The sequence below is a fragment of the Thermobia domestica genome, chromosome 3 (assembly GCF_964235325.1).
Source record: "Thermobia domestica chromosome 3, izTheDome1.hap1.1, whole genome shotgun sequence".
NCBI lineage: Eukaryota > Metazoa > Arthropoda > Insecta > Zygentoma > Lepismatidae > Thermobia > Thermobia domestica.
Window position 1 is genome coordinate 243,408,501 of NC_137456.1, and position 22,002 is coordinate 243,430,502.

Here is a 22,002-nt window from a genome sequence, read left to right on the forward strand (position 1 = left end):
GTTCGAAGATTTTACGTGAAAAAGCGACATAACTTTTTAGTTATCAGTATAATATGTACAGCACATTATTCTTATACAATCCTTAATACTTCTGAACAATTCGGGCAGCGATTGCTCAGTGGTAAAGCGTTCACCTCTGGTGCATGGGGTCCTGGGTTCGATCCCAGCTCGCGCCAAGTGAACTTTGTGGTGGGCAGACACCATGTGCGTCGGTTTTCTCGGTGTTATACCGTTTCGTCCCACTTTCTTCACTCCACCACATTCATTTCTCATCATCACCGTCTCCTTTAACCTAGCCGACTTAATCGTGGGATGTAAAACTTAAAGATTTTATTTGATTTCATTTCATTTCTGACCATTTATCTTAATTGGAGGCTCACTTATAACAAAGAGTTGTTATGTCACATACGAATTATTTCAAAACACGATTGTAATTTTGAGAAAAAGCATGGCCCACATTTTTTACACCCCTTTGTTAAGTAAATCATTATTTGTTGTTCGATATATCTTTCCAGTGCTTTCCTAGAATCTGCTAAACCATAGTAAGCCAGACAATCCAATTTTCGAGTATTTTAATGTATTTTTAATTAACTAGATACTTAGAAGACACGGTAAACACTTTGCCTGGCAACCGACCCAATAATATTTCTTAGCAACGATATAGACCTATAACACAATATCTTAGCAACGAAATGTAGAAGGAAAATATAATATAAAACTTAATACCACAATTTCTTCTTTTTGGGCTAGTGTTACAAACAAGTATCGCTTACAAATAATTAAATATTTATTGATTATTTATCGGTATAACGTATCTTACAATCAGACTTTAAAGCAATAGAACATATCTTAGTAGTTCCCGGGTTAAGATACAAAATTATTTTAGTAGTCAATTTTTTCAAATTAGCATGAAAACTTTGATTTATCGAAATCAGAAGCTTTAAAAAGATTAAATGGTGAAATAAAAAATATAAAATGATATAGAGAAAAAGAAAATGCGTATTTTAAAAATATGTTAAAAAGAATATGATTTTTTTTTAAAAAAAGTTTTTTTTTTTAAATAAAATTATACTTGAAACAGAAAGTAAAAGAAGCGTAGTAGCATAGTAAATATTCAATGTAATTACTTTTTGAGATGGTTAAGGACAAAAAAAACTTAATTTTCGAAAATAATTATCAATCGTTTCAACGATACGCGTTTTAAGAAGAATGTCAACTTTTCCAACCTCTATATTGAGTCAAGTTTTCTGCTGTATTTCGTAAGAGCACTTTACAATTTATTCTTATAGAAACAGGGTTGAATGTACAGTACACAGAAACAGAAAAACCAATAGAACTTCTCGCCATTTAGTTGTAAGGGCGTAAGGATATGACACTTAACTTACATTTTGTAATACGTATATATACGATGTTGAAATCCGAGAAAATTGTAACTTTGAAATATTAGAAATATTAGAGGAACTAGTACACTGTCTATCTAAATAACCATATTTCAGAGTTGGGTTGTACCAACGCACATGATTTTAGATAGTCAGGTGGAAGATCGGAACCTATACCGCAGCTCTCTTTATAAAATCCGATACGTCCCAACTCTGAAACATGGTTATTTAGATAGACAGTGTACTAGTTCCTCTAATATTTCTTTAACCGCCTTTGATAGCTCTCATAGTTTTCGAGCTAGGCAGCCTCAAAGTTACAATTTTCTCGATTTCAACACCTCGTAACTTTAAAACAACGCGTTTTTCGCCTTATGTTTATATGGACATTTTGTTGTTGTTCAGGTGTGAGGATTTCACTAGTGAATTTTGGCTACATACTAAATGAACACCCCGTATATCATAGCATAGTACTACAATATTCATGTGTTGTGTGTGTGTGTGTGTAAGAGAGGAAGAGTGAGTATACATATATAGGCCTATAATAATTTTTTATTCTTTTACTTTCTAATTTTTCTTATTGTAAAATAGTCTTAGAATTTTGTATCATGTTCAGGTGATAGATAATGCTCATTATAGCCTTAACCTCGACATGTAAAACAACCTGCAATAAATAAATAAATAAATAAATATTTGACGGATATTGAGAAAACAAGTCGAAATAAATAAATATCAATAGTATAATTTGATCATAGATATGTATATGGAGAATAGGTAATTTAATTTGTTAAGTCCTTGAAATTTTAAAAATAAACATGACCTGCTGGAATTTCACACCACGGAAATATCGACAGGGGTATATTGGTTGACATACTCTGAAATACCACCAGATTAACAGTGTTGATAATATGGTAAAGTTTATATATATATCGCAATTTATCACTATATACGGTTATTACATATTTGAAATTTCCTTGTTACAGAATAAATTACAATACCATATCTATCATTCAATGCTATAAACTACAGATGCTAGAAATTACGAACATCGAACAAGCAATCAAACTCTTGAGGCTTCTAGAACAGAAATAACGTGAGGGAGGTGGTCTGGGCAACGCAGATCCGAAGTACCTGAGCGTCAACTACTATGACCAAGATTTAAAGAATCTCGAATAAATAGGAAAAGTTACAAAAAAAATTAAATTTTTACTTTTTACAAAATGATTGATTTCAAGAAATTGCTTAGGTAAATGCCAGATAAATCGCTTAGAGCGATTTCAATAGGCACAAAAATCATAACACTGTTTACACCAATTTGATATCTCATGCCGTTCTGAAAAATGGTAAATATTAGTAATGTTGGAAACACAGCTTAAAATTATATAATTTTGAGAACTTACAATTACAACTGCAAAAACTATTCTTTTAATGATATAAAAACAAAGAAACGAAACAGTTAACAGTTGTTTTAAAAGATTTACTCCTCATTTGGCCTAGTTCCTATTTTGACTAACACTTTATCAGCAGTTAATCACAGATAAAAATCACATCCGCCATTTTAGGTGAACTGCCAATTCCCATTTGGCCTATGAAATAAAAAAAAAACTTCTTTATTTTTTTATGTAGATGTTACATCCTATTATGTACATGTACCGGTATGCAATGTGTGATTCAGAAGTGTTTGCCGTGTAGAAGTGAATGTAATAGATTGTAAATTTGTGATGTATTTTTTAGGGACGGCCACAAAGTTCCGGTTCCTGCGGAACCAGTTCCGCGAGAAACCTGTTCTTAGATATCCAGTTTCCAGAACCGGTTCCGGAACAGTATCCAGACCTGGATCCGAAAACCCGGTTCCAGACCTGGATCCGAAACACCTTACAAAGACCCGTAAAGGAAGCACGAAGTTGATCTTCAAAACACTGCAAAGAAGACCACGCGCTTGTGCCCTCCCCGCCCAGACCCGCTTATGCTCCCCAGAAAAAAATTTTTTGTTCACTAGTGGGTGTTTAGCCAAATGAGTTTGAAAGTTTGTCTGTTTAGCCCATGAGTTTGCCAGTTACCCAGTTACTTTAGCCAAATGAGACAAGCGGCCGCCGCCTGCCTGTCGCTTCTACCACTTCATCTAGCACAGTGTTCACAGCCTGAGAGCAACTCGGATTTAGTGGTAGCACCTTGAGGAAATAACCACAAATTTGTAATACAAGGCGTTGCACGAAAATGTTTAGATTACATTACACCTGAAATAGCCGACTGGAAAATCCGTTTATGCGGCCTTGCGAATAAATGAACATAACAAATAGCCATGGGAAAATATATTGAAAATGTTTAAATTTTTATAGGGTCTCCCTCTCCCAAAGAGGCGTGGCGGACTCGGAAATTTTAAATGGAAAGGACGTTCAAGTGAAACCTGGCAAATGTCAGTAGCACTTATCAATATACCAACAACTTGCACTTCGAACTTTTTTCGGTACAGCCTTTTCAAAATGCCGGGCCTATGGGGATCCCAGAAAATCCGTAGATATAATTCATCCTTTATACCGAAATTTTCATGCAGCTTCCCCTTTATTAGGGCTGATTGAAAATATCAAAATCACGGTTGAATATAGGCCCAAAGGCCTTTAAACCATGTTGACGTTATAAATAAACTTCCTAAGAGTCAGAGGTATGATCTGTCAGGAAAGTAAATGTACACCTATTTTTCGAGTCTGGCATTCCTGCGCTCCATCCGTGGAGAGTATGAGAATTAAATCAATCAAATGTTTACTGAGGGGCAAAAAGAAAAGCTTAATCTGAATAAGACATTGCAGAGGGGCACAAGCTGTGAATACGAATAGTGCATTGTGTAAATAAAGGACGACACCGAAAGAGAAAGCCAGAAACAGCTGTTAAACTTACAAAAAAAGAGTAAAAATTGTCGAAGTGGGAACATAAAACACAAATACAACAAGTACGACGACAACTAAACGATCACCATGCCATGATCTTGGTGTAGTGGTTAAGGTGCTGGCTTACAAATGCAAAAGACGCAAGTTCGAATCTTAAGCGAGGACATTTTAAAAATTTTTGTTAATAATACATACAACTCATGAGAGATGGTAAAAGAGGTCGTATTTAGTCTTTCGTAGCAATTATTATTGGTAATGTTTAGTACTGATAATACTTTTTGTCTTTGCGTATTGCTTTTATTCTTTTCTTCATTTCCAAAGAGAAGAATATCCGAACAAATGCCACAAAAATTCCTCATATTTTGAATGTAAACGCCATTTGCAATTAGTAAAGAATAAAAATTGAACGTTCCGATGTAGCTGCAAAACGTAAAAAGAAAAACATGGAAGTGGACCGTACTTATGGTTATTAAAAATACAATTTCTACATGCCTTACACCTCCCGACCACGTTTCTATGTTAGCAAGTAAGAGGTTTGTGTTTAGGTTAGGTTGGTCAATACGTTTTGCAAAGGGGCCCGGTTTAGCTCTGACGCACCACAGGTGCGAGAAGGGAGCAAAACACTTTTTCTCTCTCCCTCTGTGTGTCTACTTATCTATCTATTTGTATATATATAACGCTATTTGTGAATGCCATAACCACCCTAATTTTCAGCGGATTGAGACGAAACTTGGCACAAACATTAATTGTTGAAATATCTTGATGAGTTCGTTAACCAGAATAATCAGATGAAAATGTTCAAAATGGTGGCCCTTCAAACTCTTAAAAAGTTCCAAAGGAACCAAATTTCGCCCATAAATAGGAATTCAGAAAGTTTGAATAACTTTTCCTCTTTTACTGAAATATTTGTGTGCAGAAACTTATTGAAATATTGGACCCGATTAATCGCATAAAGAAGGTTCACGCCCTTTCGCTATGGTCAGGTTTTTTTTTTTTTCAGGAGGGGGTTATTTTCGTATCGGAACAAAATGATTGTTAGTGATGATATGAAATTACACATTGAAAGTGAAGTAACTTGTGTAACGTGTTATTTGAAAGAATAATATTATAAATGTGCGTTCCTCTAACACAGAGAACTGTAAATCATGTATTTCGAGTTCGGGAGCCTGAATGGCGAGGAGTGTTATTTGATTTGCTTTTTAGTAACACATTGCATTGCAAATAAAGGTAGGCAACATTAGTGGTAAGTAAAATAATAATAATAATAATAATAATAATAATAATAATAATAATAATAATAATAATAATAATAATAATAATAATAATAGGTGTTGTTTGTGGCAAGGCAATATCTTCCTCAATTCTTCTTCAAACGTAATAATTGTAACGCCATATCTCCCTTACAAACAAAATATTAGCAATTTATATCGAGAGAACGGGAAATTGTAGAGTGATGGGAGCAACGTTGGACAGTATGCACTCATAGTACTCAGAAAAATAAGCGATTTCATTGCAAAATGAACGAAGAGTCATTGTCATGGGTAGTCATGGAGCCACGGCAGAGCCCTCTTTAGGCAAAATGTCGATAACTTATATCGAGACAACAGGAGGTGATAGTGAGATGGGACCAACGTCGGACACCGTGGACCCATAAGGCGCATCGAAAAAAAATTAGGGGGGGCCGCCAGCTAGCCTTACTTATTTCCACATAATAATATAAAATTATATTGTCGAAATACACACACGAGTTAGCTACTAATATTTCATATTATTATTATTATTATTATTATTATTATTATTATTATTATTATTATTATTATCGACAGCGTTTTTTCATTACGTGTGCATGTTTGACATGAAGCCAAAGAGAAGATCCATCATTCGTAGAAAGAATAAGAGTAGTCAGTTACTTTAACTGTGAACGACAGCGAAAAATACGAAAAGAGTGATTACCTGTAGCCAGGGGCGTATCCAGGAGGGGACGATTGGGGCGATCGTTCCCCCAGAAGAGGGAACTTTTTTCATTTCATATATATAAATAAAACCCATCTCAATATTTGGAGCTCTTAAAAGTAAAAGTATGACAACCCACCGCCCCCCCCCCAGTCGGTCCTGGATCCGTCTCTGCCTGTAGCGAAAAGAAACAATACTTTCTCTCAAATGGATAAAAAAACAAGCCGAGATAGATTAGAACTCACATGGACGGCGCGAAAAGTCAGTGCTTTGTCCACTTTTTTTTCTTTAACTGACTCACCGAACGTGTTTCAGTAACTTACTTATTGCTAATATTACTTGCTTCACTCGTTTAACTTGCTTTTTCTAATAACTTATAACGACAGGGACACGAACACAGAAACATAAGGAACAGTTAAAAATCATAGAAGCTCTCCCGCCGGGAATCGAACCCGGGACACCATACACCAAAGGCGCACTTGCTAGTCACTAGACTAGCGGAGAGGGCATTCTTCACTTTCTGGGTCGTTAGGGATTACGTCCACTGTATTGCCAGCTATCACTTCTGTGGGTTGTATACTATGATCACATGTTTCTTCTTTGCTGGAAGAGTTAAACCTACATTCTATGTAATACATGAGGTATTTAGACCAACATGCTCTACATATAATGTAATAAAAGGGTCATGCTTGGAATAAGAAAAAGAACATTCCTTGGACAAAACGGAAACTATTGGCATCATAAATATTTATCTACGAGGCATGCGCAGTAGTATATTTCAGAATAGTTACTGTTTAGTTCAGTAAACGAAGAACGGGGTATAAAAAAGCAAATATGTCGCGTCAACGAGATCGACCAGAGTTGACAGGCGGAAACAGATTTGTAGTAATACGACAACTTGGTTAAATTGATAATTGGTTCTTTATTCTGTAGTAGATCGTATCACAACTTTACGGGAGAGCAGAGAAAGACTTACTAACACTGTCATATAGTAAGCTTTAGTAACACGATCATACAGACACAAATGGATGTAACTGTGAGTACTACAACTTGAATTTAACGAAAGCCGTTTAGATATTCAGTGGTTTGCTGGGTTGTATAAGACAGAAAAAGTTAAGACACAATACAATTCTTCATACCTCAGCTTCCAGTAACTAGATACATGCAATTTCTGGATAGATACTGAAACTGCTGTCGGATTTTAATACATGACGTATTGCAGGATACAAAACGCTTTGCATTACTTGTTTGTTTGTAGACAGCTACTAGCTTAGTGTTCTGAAAGGTTATGTATAAACTAGAGATAGTCAATTCCGGAATTATTAGTTTTCGTACTCCCGAAAGTAAAACCGGACAAATTCCGGAATTCGGAAAATTCCGAGTTTGGAATAATTCCGGAATTTGGAAAAATCCGGAATTTAGAAATTTCTGATTTCTTTTATATTCCGGAATTCAGAAAAATCCGATTTTTTCGAAATCCGGAGTTTTTCTCAATTCCGGAATTTCCTAAATTCCGGATTGTTTCCGAGTTCCGAAATTATTCTGAATTCCGGAGTTTAACTGAATTTCATAATTTTCCGAAATCCGGAAAGTGAAAGTTCCGTTTCCGAAAAATGAATTTATTTTGGTTAATATGAATTGTGGCGGAAATAAGTCTTTGACCAGGTAATGGCGACTTCTTTGAAAGAAATGGGGTGTATGAGAATTCAATCTGTCATATTTGTAGTTTCGTGTGGAGAAAAAACAAACTTGTGAAACAGCGGTTTAAGAACAACTCAAGTTATTAATGTAAACTTTTCCGACTTCATAAAAGAAATACGAAAGGCATTTTGAATCGAAGAAATATAACATGCAAGTTTGCAAGCGGAGACAAAGAAACCTAACGTAACCAGACGAAAAACGAATCTTTTACCGCGTAGCGATCGCTGTTCAGTGGTCAAGGTGCTTGTGCGAATGCACATTGTATTTTTTTTTTTTTTTTACTTTAGGATTTTTGATGGCGATTGATCAGCGATAACATATGTTTTATTATATTCAGATATTTGAATACTCGTATGTTTCAATATTTGAACTATCAAATCTACAGGAATAATAATAATAATAATAATAATAATAATAATAATAATAATAATAATAATAATAATAATAATAATAATAATAATAATAATAATAATAATAAACTAATAATAATTATTATTATCTCGCAGAAGATTAAAAGCTAGGAGCTAATTATGGCTCGGGTCATCGTCATACCATTACAAGCAGAAACGTGACATTTGGAAAGAATATTCGGTTTGGTTTAATGTTGCCCACGAGAAGAGGAATTTCTCATCTCGTTTCTAAAACAAACAAAATAACATGAGAATTAACATTTTACATTCGAGACGGGACAAGGTTAACTCAAAATTTTCGTCTCGCTTTGGAGATGAGAATCGAGACGAGACGAAAAGTGTCATAAACATTTCTCGTCTTGTCTCGATTCTCGAAATAGTGTATGTCCATTCTTTAAGTAACAATTGCTATGTAGACTGAATCTCATAGGCTATTTCGTTACATTATATTTCAGAGCTCATTGAATTATGCTCTGTGTAGGTATTTTGTAGCAAAGCTTTTATATTTACCTCTGCATATCCTAAAAATTAGTTTATTATATGCCTTACTGTTGCGTGATATTCAGTTATATTTATTACAGTTATTTTCCTTAAAACATACAGTAGAATACTTTCTACATGAAACTTCAATGGTACGTTGTAGTTTAAAACGTTGGTAGTTGCAGAGGTGTGTCTTGAAGCAGTAGCGTAGCCAGGATGTGTGTTTGGGGGGGGGGGAGGCAAGTGCTGTTATAGGCACATATAGAAAAATTTCAAACAAAAAATATATAAACAATAAAATTTATAAAAAATTACAAACATCAAAGTACCAAAGTACATTGTCGGACCTCTTTGGAAGGGGCCGGCCCCTCCGCCCCCCCCTTCCCTACGCCAGTGTCTTGAAGGTACGGAACCCTTTCCCCGAAATCTCTACTTTTAAGTAAGTTTTGCCAAATTTCAACGGCAAGCTTAAAACTTTTATTATTATTATTATTATTATTATTATTATTATTATTATTATTATTATTATTATTATTATTATTATTATATCAACACCGTGTATAATCTTTAAAAGATATACGGTTTGTATCTGAATAGTAAAAGCTAATTGACTGTCGATCTCGGTCGTCGAGAAGTCTTCAGAGGGAAGGACATCGGTCACGTTCTGGGTTTGAGTTCCGAAGGGGCAAGTTTTCGGGCTCGAGCCAAAAATTGTTAAAAGTTATAGGCTTCAGCCAAACATGTTCAAAATAGCTGGGACCGGGTTTAGGCTTATCAACGGCTCGAGCGGCTCGGCTTACAGCTCATTCACTATCAAACCGAACGAAGAAGTGAGCCGAGCCAACAGCTCACCCAACCGAGCCGATTTGAGCCATCGGCTTAATTGAGCTGAATCGAAACGTGCCGATGAATTACTTTCAACTTAGCTGGCTTGAACCGGTTCACATGAGCCAAGTAGGGGACCCATCCCAACCGAGAAAGCTCGAGCCATCGGCTCAATTGAGCTGAGTCGATGGCTCGTTCCAACTGAGCCGGCTCGGGTCATCGGCTCATCCCAACCGAGCCGACTCGAGCTGTTCGCTCAGTTGATACGAGCCGAGCCGGTTGATATCGCTACCCGAGTTGGTCTTCTGCTTGGGCTCAAAAATTCGACAGTGAAGGTCTCAGCCTTGATTTTAAGAACAACAGTATATACTTATATTGGTGATTACGACATTTGAGGCTGTCTCGTAATAATAAAAAAAAAAACTTGTCTTCTCGTTATCTAGACGAGACGAGATACACAAAAAGTGCCCCACAAGATGCACTAAAATTACGAGACGAGACGCACCCATGTCGTGAGCAACACTACAAAGTATTCCACATTAGTGCTTACATTTCTCATGGCTTTCGCTTTCCAGTCTAATCAGGCCTTTATTTAAAAAAGAGTTAAAACGAGCTGAACGAGCGAACGAGCCATTATCAAACTCGACTCAACTCGAAACTCGCCCTGGAAAACAGCTTGACCTTGATCGCTACGCGGTAAACGATTCGTCTTTAGTCTGGTTACGTTAGGTTTCTTGTCTCCGCTTGCAAACTTGTATGTTATATATATTTCTTCAATTCAAAATGTCTTTCGTATTTCTTTTATAATGTCGGAAAAGTTTACATTAATAACTTGAGTTTTTCTTAAACCGTTGGTTCACAAGTTTGTTTTTTCTCCACTCGAAACTACAAATATGACAGATTGAATTCTCATACTCTCTATTTCTTTCAAAGCAGTCGCCATTACCTGGTCAAAGACTTATTTCCACCACGATTCATATTAACCAAAATAAATTCATTTTTTGGAAGCGGAACTTTCACTTTCCGGATTTCGGAAAATTATGGAATTCAGTTAAAATCCATAATTCAGAAGAATTCCGGAACTCGGGAAGAATCCGGAATTTAGAAAATTCCGGAATTGAGAAAAACTCCGGATTTCGAAAAAAATCGGATTTTTCCGAATTCCGGAATGTAAACGAAATCAGAGATTTCTAAATTCCGGATTTTTCCGAATTCCGGAATTATTCCAAAATCGGAATTTTCCGAATTCCGGAATTTGTCCGGTTTTACTTTCGGGAGTCCGAAAACTAATAATTCCGGAATTGACTATCTCTAGTTTATACACAACCTTTCAGAACACTAAGCTAGTAGCTATCTACAAACAAACAAGTAATGCAAAACATTTTGTATCCTGCAATACGTCATGTATTAAAATCCGACAGCAGTTTCAGTATCTATCCAGAAATTGCATGTATCTAGTTACTGGAAGCTGAGGTATGAAGAATTGTATTGTGTCTTAACTTTTTCTGTCTTATACAACCCAGCAAACCACTGAATATCTAAACGGCTTTCGTTAAATCCAAGTTGTAGTACTCACAGCTACATCCATTTGTGTCTGTATGATCGTGTTACTAAAGCTTACTATATGACAGCGTCAGTAAGTCTTTCTCTGCTCTCCCGTAAAGTTGTGATACGATCTACTACAGAATAAAGAACCAATTATCAATTTAACCAAGTTGTTCTATTACTACACATCTGTTTCCGCCTGTCAACTCTGGTCGATCTCTTTGACGCGACATATTTGCTTTTTTATACCCCTTTCTTCGTTTACTGCACTAAACAGTAACTATTCTGAAATATACTACTGCGCATGCCTCGTAGATAAATATTTATGATGCCAATAGTTTCCGTTTTATCCAAGGAATGTTCTTTTTCTTATTCCCAGCATGACCCTTTTATTACATTATATGAAGAGCATGTAGGTCTAAATACCTCATGTATTACATAGAATGTAGGTTTAACTCTTCCAGCAAAGAAGAAACATGTGATCATAGTATACAACCCACAGAAGTGATAGCTGGCAATACAGTGGTCGTAATCCCTAACGACCCAGAAAGTGAAGAATGCCGTCCCTGCTGGTCTAGTGGCTAGCACGTGCGCCTTTGGCGTATGGTGTCCCGGGTTCGATTCCCGGCGCGAGAGCAGCTATGATTTTTAACTGTTCCTTATGTTTCTGTGTTCGTGTCCCTGTCGTTATAAGTTATTAGAAAAAGCAAGTTAAACGAGTGAAGCAAGTAAAATTAGCAATAAGTAAGTTACTAAAACACGTTCGGTGAGTCAGTTAAAAAAAAAAGTAGACAATGAACTGGCTGTTCGCGCCGTCCATGCGAGTTCGAATCTATCTCGGCTTGATTTTTTATCCATTTGAGAGAAAGTATTGTTTTTTTTTCGCTAAGGTTATCACTCTTTTCGTATTTTTCGCCGTCGTTCACAATTAAAGTAGCTGGCTATTCTTATTCTTTCTACGAATGATGGATCTTTTCTTTGGCTTCATGTCAAACATGCACACGTAATGAAAAGACGCTGTCGATAATAATAATAACAATAATAATAATAATAATAATATGAAATATTAGTAGCTAACTCGTGTGTGTATTTCGACAATATAATTTTATATTATTATGTGGAAATAAGTAAGGCTGGCTGGCGCCCGCCCCCTAATTTTTTCGATGCGCCTTATGGGTCCACGGTGTCCAACGTTGGTCCCATCTCACTATCACCTCCTGTTCTCTCGATATAAGTTATCGACATTTTGCCTAAAGAGGGCTCTGCCGTGGCTCCATGACTACCCATGGCAATGACTCTTCGTTCATTTTGCATTGAAATCGCTTATTTTTCTGAGTACTATGAGTGCATACTGTCCAACGTTGCTCCCATCACTCAACAGTTTCCCGTTCTCTCGATATAAATTGCTAATATTTTGTTTGTAAGGGAGATATGGCGTTACAATCATTACGTTTGAAGAAGAATTGAGGAAGATATTGCCTTGCTACAAACAACACCTATTATTATTATTATTATTATTATTATTATTATTATTATTATTATTATTATTATTATTATTATTATTATTATTATTATTATTATTATTATTGTTTTACTTACCACTAATGTTGCCTACCTTTATTTGCAATGCAATGTGTTACTAAAAAGCAAATCAAATAACACTCCTCGCCGAACTCGAAATACATGATTTACAGTTTTCTGTGTTAGAGGAAAGCACATTTATTATATTATTCTTTAAAATAACACGTTTCACAAGTTACTTCACCTTCAATGTTGTAATTTCATATCATCACTAACAATCATCTTGTTCCGATACGAAAATAACCCCCTCCTGCAAGAAAAAAAATCCTGACCGTAACGAAAGGGCGTGAACCTTCTTTATGCGATTAATCGGGTCCAATATTTCAATAAGTCTCTGCACACATATATTTCAGTAAAAGAGGAAAAGTTATTCAAACTTTCTGAATACCTATTTATGGGCGAAATTTGGTTGCCTTGGAAATTTTTGGGAGTTTGAAGGGCCGCCATTTTGAACATTTTCATCTGATTATTCTGGTTAACGAACTCATCAAGATATTTCAACAATTAATGTTTGAGTTAAGTTTCGTCTCAATCCGCTGAAAATTAGGGTGGGTATGGCATTCACAAATAGCGTTATATATATACAGATAGATAGATAAATAGACATACAGAGGGAGAGAGAAAAAGTGTTTTGCTCCCTTCTCGCACCTGTGGTGCGTCAGAGCTAAACCGGACCCCTTTGGAAAATGTATTGAGCAGCCTAACCTAAACACAAACCTCTTACTTGCTAACGTAGAAACGTGGTCGGGAGGTGTAAGGCATGTAGAAATTGTATTTTTAATAACCATGAGTATGGATTCGAACACTCCACTTCCATGTTTGTCTTTTTACTTTTTGCAGCTACATCGGAACGTTCAATTTTTATTCTTTACTAATTGCAAATGGCGTTTACATTCAAAATATGAGGAATTTTTGTGGCATTTGTTCGGATATTCTTCTCTTTTGAAATGAAGAAAAGAATAAAAGCAATACACAAAGAGAAAAAGTATTATCAGTACTAAACATTACCAATAATAATTACTACGAAAGACTAAATACGACCTCTTTTATCATCTCTCATGAGCTGTATGTATTATTAACAAAAATTTTTAAAAATGTCCCCATCGAAGATTCGAACTGGCGACCTATCCATTTGTAAACCAGCACTTTAACCACTACACCAAGATCATGACATGGTGATCGTTTAGTTGTCGGCGTATTTGTTGTATTTGTGTTTTATGTTCCCACTTCAACAATTTGTACTCTTTTTTCTAAGTTTAACAGCTGTTTCTGGCTTTCTCTTTTGGTGTCGTTATTTATTTACACTATGCATTATTCTTATTCACATCTTGTGTTCCTCTGCAATGTCTTATTCAGATTAAACTTTTCTTTTTGCCCCTCAGTAAACATTTGATTGATTTAATTCTCATACTCTCCACGGATGGAGCGCAGGAATGCCAGACTCGAAAAATAGGTGTACATTTACTTTCCTGACAGATCATACATACTACAATTAAAACAGTTTTTCAAAATCTGCCGCGGTTGGTACGAAAAGGTAAAGTTTCAAATAAAAGTTGTTTCTATTGTTGAGTGATGCTCATTTTTGTCAGTTTTGAGTCAAACTTTTGACCCACCTTTTCATTTCAAATTTACGAAACCCTCTCCACCGTCCGCTTTTTAGGAGGTCCTGCAAAAATTTAAATATTGCTATTAAATTCCCCCCATGGCTGTCTCTTGTGCTCAATTATTCGCGAGACTGAACATAAAACAGTTTTGTTTTCCCAGTATTCCAGGTGTAAACATTTTCATAGAATGCCATGTAGAAAGTGTTAATCACCTTTTGCATGAGATGCCGTGTACCAAGGATCACACCCGTACTCAGACATTTTCCTGGGTCTTCAGAGGCAGGGGAGAAGAAGGGAAGCGATTTGTTATGCACTATATATAACATATAGTTCTGTTTATGATTAATAATTCAATGTTTACGTTACACGTCCTCTGATTGGTCACAACTAATATTTTAGTAAATTGGGAATCAGTAATTACAGAAATCTCAGATTTTTCCTTACGAGACGACATCACACATAAATTCAGAACCGGATCTTTTATAGTCGGGTCGGTTCAGAGCCGGTTCCGGTCATCCCTAGTGTTTCTGACAAAGGGTAACTTCTGTCATATGTTCTCTTGGACGAGAGTATCTTTTTGTTTTGTTTTGTTTTGTTTTGTTTTGTTTTGTTTTGCAAACTTAGTTGTTCATTGTGATAAGTTGTTAATATGATTGTGATAATTTCTTTTATGTTAATTTTTGTATATTTCATATATTTTTAAGTATATTCATATATTTCATATAGCACACCATAAATTACTTATGACACAATACGGCAAAACAAATTTTTAATTTCGCTCATGTAATGTTGATATTGGAACTGCTAGTACCAACATGTAATATAGTCATTATTTATATTATTATATTCATATTATTACTAATAGACTATTGAACAGAAATAGACTTCTGAATTTATTAATAATTTAAGAACTTTAATTTACTGTAGATGGGGTATAAATAATATTAAAAAATACACTTTTGTGTTAGACCTACTATTAAAATAAATAATTGTACTCATACTATACACAACAATGGAATAAAAATGAAATAAAATTTATTTTTTATACAACATGATTATGAAAAATTCTCATCACCCCCTTTCACCTTGTGCTGACATTCTTGTGTACCGCGACACACCGGTTGCGCATCACTGTGTTAAACAATGTTTCCTGTTGGTACTTGCAATGTTCAAAATTTCATCGTTTTAGATCTGTTACTTTAAAAGTTACAAGGACATATCAAGGGAAGTGGTCCACTTTGAATAAATATTTTTAAGTAACTAGTATCTTTCAAAGTGTTATTCAGAAGTTAAATTAATTTGTTTGTCATACTCTATCACATCAATGATGTTATATGGTTAAACATTAAAATCGTTACGCGCCAATAAAAAAGAATATTTAATTAAACCAGATGCATATATGGTCATATAGGATAACCTGTAATATGAGAAAGTTTTATTTCTTTTTCCTAGAGAACTTGTGAGTGAAATCACATTTTCCAGCCCCGTCAATATTTCTCATTTCACTGGACGAAAACAAATCCCGAATCAATAAACTCTACATACATTTTCTGGCCATTTTACATGTGCTCTTTTATATAGTTTATAGTTGTTTCTCGCGGTTAGCCCAAATGCCACCTGATTGTTAGAGCATGTTCATTAGCCCCATAAGGAGTAACTGAAACTAGATAGTAATAACATGTACAGATGAGAACTGTTTTCGTAACAATATCTTGTTTATTATTAGTAATTTTGAGTAATTAAGTTATTGAGTCTGGGTTGGGATTGGTTTAACACGTAAGCAATATTGCCATAAAAAGATATGCAACTATGCCGAAATTAAAGGAACATCTGCTTCATACAACAGAGTGATAAATTATTACAAAATTTGAGCCAGTCAGATAAACAAATGAAAATAAAGGAAATATTTCAGTTTAACGTCCCACGATTATGCCCTTATGCTAAGGGAGACGATGATTAAAGCAAGTGAATGATGATGGAAGAAATGATAGAATGAGAAAGTGGGAGGAAACGGTAGTACCCCGATAAAACATACGGCCGAGGATCGAACCAAAGACCAAACATACCAAAGGTAAATGCTGTATCACTGACCCACCGTCCCCCAACAGATAGAAAGAAAAGGTATAGTCACCATAGGTATTATGCCATTGCTGGGAGATTACTTGTCGCAAAATTGAGATGCTTCCGTGCACTGTGGATCTGAGCTAATTGTTTTGTGTTCATGTGAAAATTAACCATTTTAATATCAAGTATATTGTCTTCATCCCTCTTTTTCCTTCCATGTACCTTCCGCCATACTCTTTAGAATATATTTCCCTTACAGATAATGTTCCAATTTGTTTGTCATCATCTTCTTAAATTAAAATACATATTTTTTTTCTTTTCACCTCTGCTATTTCTAACACTTCTTATTGGTTTTCCGTTTTACCCAGCTAATGTTCTCCATTGTTTCCCATACCCATTTTAAATTCTACAAATAATTCCTTCTTAGATGATATTCCAACTTGTTTCTCTTTCTTTTTAAATAATGCCATAATTTTCTTTTGATTTCTAATATACTTAACACTTCCTTATTAGTTTTCCGTTTTATCAAAGCTAATTTTGTACATTCTTCTCCATATCCATTTCCAACAGTCTCTAGACTGCACTTTGTACAGTCTTCATAAAATATTTTATGTATTTTTTTAAAAAGAAAATCTTTATTCCAAAGCATACAAACTACACTTCTAATTGCTATCTTTTCCTAAATAATGATATTTTCTTTTCTATCCCTATCCTTCCACTTATTTTGTTTCTGCTTCGAGATCTGGGTTCGATTCCTGGTGGGAACTCATATGGTTCGGATTGCACGTTAAGCTTTAAGTTCATATCTCTATAGTATCGGCGCTGAAAGGAACGCTAAACTCTAAATCTACCATGTTCACACTTCACTATTTCGCTACTAGTACCCAGCCACTGAAAACTAGCCACCTCTTCTGTTTTCTATTTCTGTATTTCACACAGATAATTTCTATTCACGTACTATTGCTACTGTCTTTTCAATTTTTCTTATGTGATATTATTCACAACTTTTTTTTTTTAATTTTCTAACATTATTTTTTTTTAATCAGATACCGCTAAAGAGAATGTCTGCAAACCAAATGTACATAAGCCTTTTACTCCCTATGTATCATTTTCCCTTTTCAGATCTTTCTTTGGTATCGGTTCCAGATAGATATTAATAACGTTTGGTGAAGCACAACATCCCTGTCACTTCCTTTCCAATTGCACCCTTCTCTGAGACTAATTCTCCTATTCTACTTCTTACTTGTTGGATCGTTTAAAAGTATTTTTTTTATTATTTATATTTTAACGAGTTTGTGATTCTTCCATTCCGAGCAAACATTCTTTAGAACTTGAATCAACACTTTTCACTTTACTAGGTCAGAAGCTTTTTCTAAATCAATAAACCTAGACATTATGAGCGTTTCACTGATTATTCTCAATAAGCTGATATCATTACTTGCGCTCTTATCTTCTCCTAAACAAAAATTGTTCGTATTTAATCTCCTTAAGTTCCCCAAAGTTGAAGGAGACTGTCTCAAAACATCGAGGAAACATTTTATTAATTATTTTATTTTCTTTAACTTAGTTTCCTGAACACATGCCAAGTGGCTAGAATAAAATATTGTTATGCTGATCAATATTTCAGCTTCATAACATCTTTATAGCATCTTCTTCAATATTACTATTGTCTTTTGATTTCCATTTTGCGTTCGATACAAAGCACCTTTTGGATATTAGCAACAAACTCATTGTTTAATATAGTATAAACCCTCGTGGCCAGTCTAGAAAATAGCTCGCGCGCCTTCAGTGTACGGGATCGGTGGGAGAGCATTGAAGTTGAACTCGGTATGGTGGTTCGGATTCCACCTAAAACTGTAGGTCCACGTCTCATATAGCCTCGGTGATCAAAAATGCCAGCTTTCAACAAACAACAACCAGACTCTACCTAATATTACTTCTAATTGAAGGATGCGCTGTTTCTCGTAAAAGATACTGAATAATTATATTATTACGACTATTACTAGGTTTAAATGCACTGAATTGCCAAATATTTAGTCTGCAATCACATTTGGGGCCACCAAGGTCTTTTGGAAAGCCGATTCCGGAAAGTTCTTTTGTTTGCAGTTATATCAGTGTAAAGAAGAGGGTCTTCATAAACAATATTTCAATGTTATATTTCAAATTTTATGTTCATTAAGTTACATTTTGTGATTCCATTCAACGTTGAATCAAGATCTAATTCAGACAATTACCATAATTTCTTTTATAAATTTTGTAAACGTGAATGTGTTCATAACGTCAATACAGGCATAACACTAGTATGGCTATGACTGAGTTGGCAGAAAGAGAACAAATTCACTATCTATTTCTTTGAGAGTAAAATTGAAATCATTTTTCTATTTTAACTGTTGCCCACCACCGAAATTTGCTTATGGTAACAAAAAATACAAATTGTAATATTTTTTTATTGTACAAGCTTTGCTTTTAACAGACTTAAATCTCATTTGAACTACTCGCTGAGCAAAACAATACGCTTATTATATATATATATATATATTAACGTGTAACATTTCATCAACTAACCACTTTGCCCTACATCAAACACTATCAGATAGTGTCTGATGACGCTAAAGTGAATAGTTGGCGAAGCTCTTACACGTTAATATTTGTTACAACAAACGTATTATTTTGCTCAGTGAGTAGTTTAAATCAGATTTTTAAAAAAAGATACAAAATGTTAACTATCATAAACGTTCAACAGTGTGTTAAGTTTGTGTGTGTGTGTGCCACCTTTTACGAACGAAAAGTTTCTGTAAAGGGTTTGTTTAGCATTTGCAAAATGTTTTGCCTCGTAGACTAATAGATAATTTTTGATAAGGATATTATTTATTTTCTGCATTCAGCATATAGCAATAGTTTTTTTTTTTTCATCATTGAGAAAAACTAACACTGGAAAGCATTTGTGTATACTGTAAATTTCATTTCCCTAAGTATTTGAAGCAAAAATGTATCCACTACTCACTCTGATTTCAATTAGATGTTGTCCAAAGCATATATCATTGCAGTCTAAATAAACGTCATCCTTCTTCAAAATTTGGCAACATTTGTTAGAAATACGACGAAAGTGTATAACATGAGCTATATTTTCATGTATCTTAGATTTATTTGTTAATATCAAAATACATACGCAATAGTATAGGTAGAACTTCACAAACAGAAGAAATTTCTATATTTATAGATGTTATTTAGGGATAAACTATAAAATACGAATAATGCATTTTTACGTTACGTCAATTGAAGAATATAAATTATTCGGCTGTTTGGTTTTCCTTATGGTCACTTCACGACTTACAAGAAAATATAAGTTTTACAATTCATAATATCGCATTGAAATCATCATATGAATCTGACTTACGTGTGAAAATGCGTAGGATATTTTCTTCGTCTGGAATGTGTTTGAATATTCAAGTCTTTTCTTTTTTTTAAGAGATAAAACTCTCAAACCGAAAACGGAGGTAAACAGCTGGGAATCGATTTGGCGACACGGAGTTCATCTTCGCGGTAGGCGCGTTCGCTCCACATTCCACAATCCACCAATCCTAACTGACAACGAACGCTGGTCAACTTCACCAGCTGAGCTCCTCCGATTCGTGAACTTCGTCCTTGTTCGGAAAGTATCGGAAACATGACGACGACCTGTTGCGCGCTATTCTATCATTTCTTGCCGGTATTACATTCGTCATGACAGCTTCTAGTTCAAGGATTCATTTTTTTTAACACACACAAAAACGTGAACTGAATCAAATTATGGAAAGATGTCTATAAATTGACTAATGGTTCAGTGTACTGATCTTAAATTAGCGGTCAGAGCATAAAAGAAATTAGACATACTACAACAAAGTACAAAAACTTTCCCTTCACAAACACTTCTCAGTAACGGACACCTTCATAATACAGAGATATTTTACATAGTACAATAAAATACGGTGAAATCTTTCATAGACACGAGCGCCCTCGTGGCTAAGCGGTTAGCGTATGCGCCTTTGGCGTGGGAGACCCGGGTTCGATTCCCGGCGGGAGCTCATGTGGTTCGGATTCCACGTTAATCAGTAGGTCCACGTCTCATATAGCCTCGCTGCTGAAAGGGACGCTAAACTAAAATCAACTCAACTCAACTTTCATAGACACCTCTCAATGACGGACACCTTCATAATACATACATATTTCACATACTACAATAAAGTACCGTGAAACCTCCCTTCACAGACACGTCCCAATAATGAACACCTTCATAATACAGACATATTTTATATGTTACAATAAAGGACGGTGAAACCTGTCTTCACTGACATATCTCAACAACGGACACCTTCATAGAGATGGTGATCAGAAAAATTCAAACACCTGTAGTTGGCAACACGTCAGATGTATGGGTTGGCAGTGGTGTCGTGGCGCCCGCAGCGCCGGACCGTTGCTGGTGGTGTGTTAGGTCGGTATTCATACTACGTCAGGAGCAATGGAACAGCAGTGTCCAGTGGCTGCAGCAGACGGAGGTAGTGTAAAATGGGAGACCTATCAGATTTTCAAAGAGGGCAAATTGTTGGTGCGCGGTTATGTGGAGTGAGTGTGACGGCAGTGGCTACTGTTAGGTGTGTCGCGTGGGACAGTGTCGAAGGTGATGACGGCCTACACAACACACGGAAAAACCACATCGGGGAAGCGGAACAGTGGGCGGAAGAAAATCATGAGTGACAGGTCACGCCGGGTATTAAAGCGCATTGTCACGCAGAACTGTCGTGCCACTGCGGAGCAAGTGACGGAGGAACTCAATCAGCACCTCCCCCACCCTGTTTCGACAATCACAGTCCGCAGCAGAATTACATGACATGAACTTACGGGGTCGTGTTGCACGGGCCAAACCGCTCATCAGGGACCATAACGCTTTCGCACGCCGCAAATGGTGCCGCGACCATGCAACTTGGACCGTTGAGGACTGGAAACGTGTGATATGGTCGGACGAGTTATCCTTCACCCCATTCCCAACCACGGGCCGTGTTTGTGTGTGGAGAACGCCCAAAGAAGCTTATGATCTGCAGTGTCTCCGCCCAACTGTGAAACATGGCGGCGGCTCGGTGATGCTGTGGGCCGCCATATCATGGTTTTCATTGGGTCTTGTAGTCACACTTAGCGGACGAATCACTGCCAACGATTATGTCGCAATTTTAGGAGACCACTTGCATCCTATGGTCCGGATGTTGTTCCCGGACAACGACGGCATCTTCCAGGATGACAATGCACCCATTCACATAGCTGGCGTTGTTGCAGCGTGGTTTGAGGAACATCGGGATGAAGTTCAACACCTCCCCTGGCCCGCCCAATCCCCAGATCTCAACATAATTAAACATCTGTGGTCCGTCTTGGAAACACGCCTCCGGCGACGATTTCCACCTCCATCCTCTCTCACAGAACTGGCCGATGCCCTGCACGAGGAATGGTGTAAAATTCCACTTGCTACCATTCACGACCTCTATGCCTCCATCCCACGTCGCATCAAGGCTGTTCTGGAGGCGAAAGGTGGCCCGACACCATATTAATC

The 22,002-nt window shown here is 36.1% G+C and overlaps 1 protein-coding gene across 1 annotated transcript in view; it reads right to left on the bottom strand.

Annotated features, from left to right (window-relative positions):
* Positions 1-19,981, bottom strand: part of LOC145680996 (uncharacterized) — a 1,339,336-nt gene extending 1,319,355 nt beyond the window's left edge. Inside the window, exon 1 of the mRNA XM_081752259.1 lies at positions 19,822-19,981. The gene's annotated coding sequence lies outside the window, so the exon portion shown is untranslated. The remainder of the gene's footprint in view (positions 1-19,821) is intronic.
* Between the last annotated feature and the right edge of the window lie 2,021 nt (positions 19,982-22,002).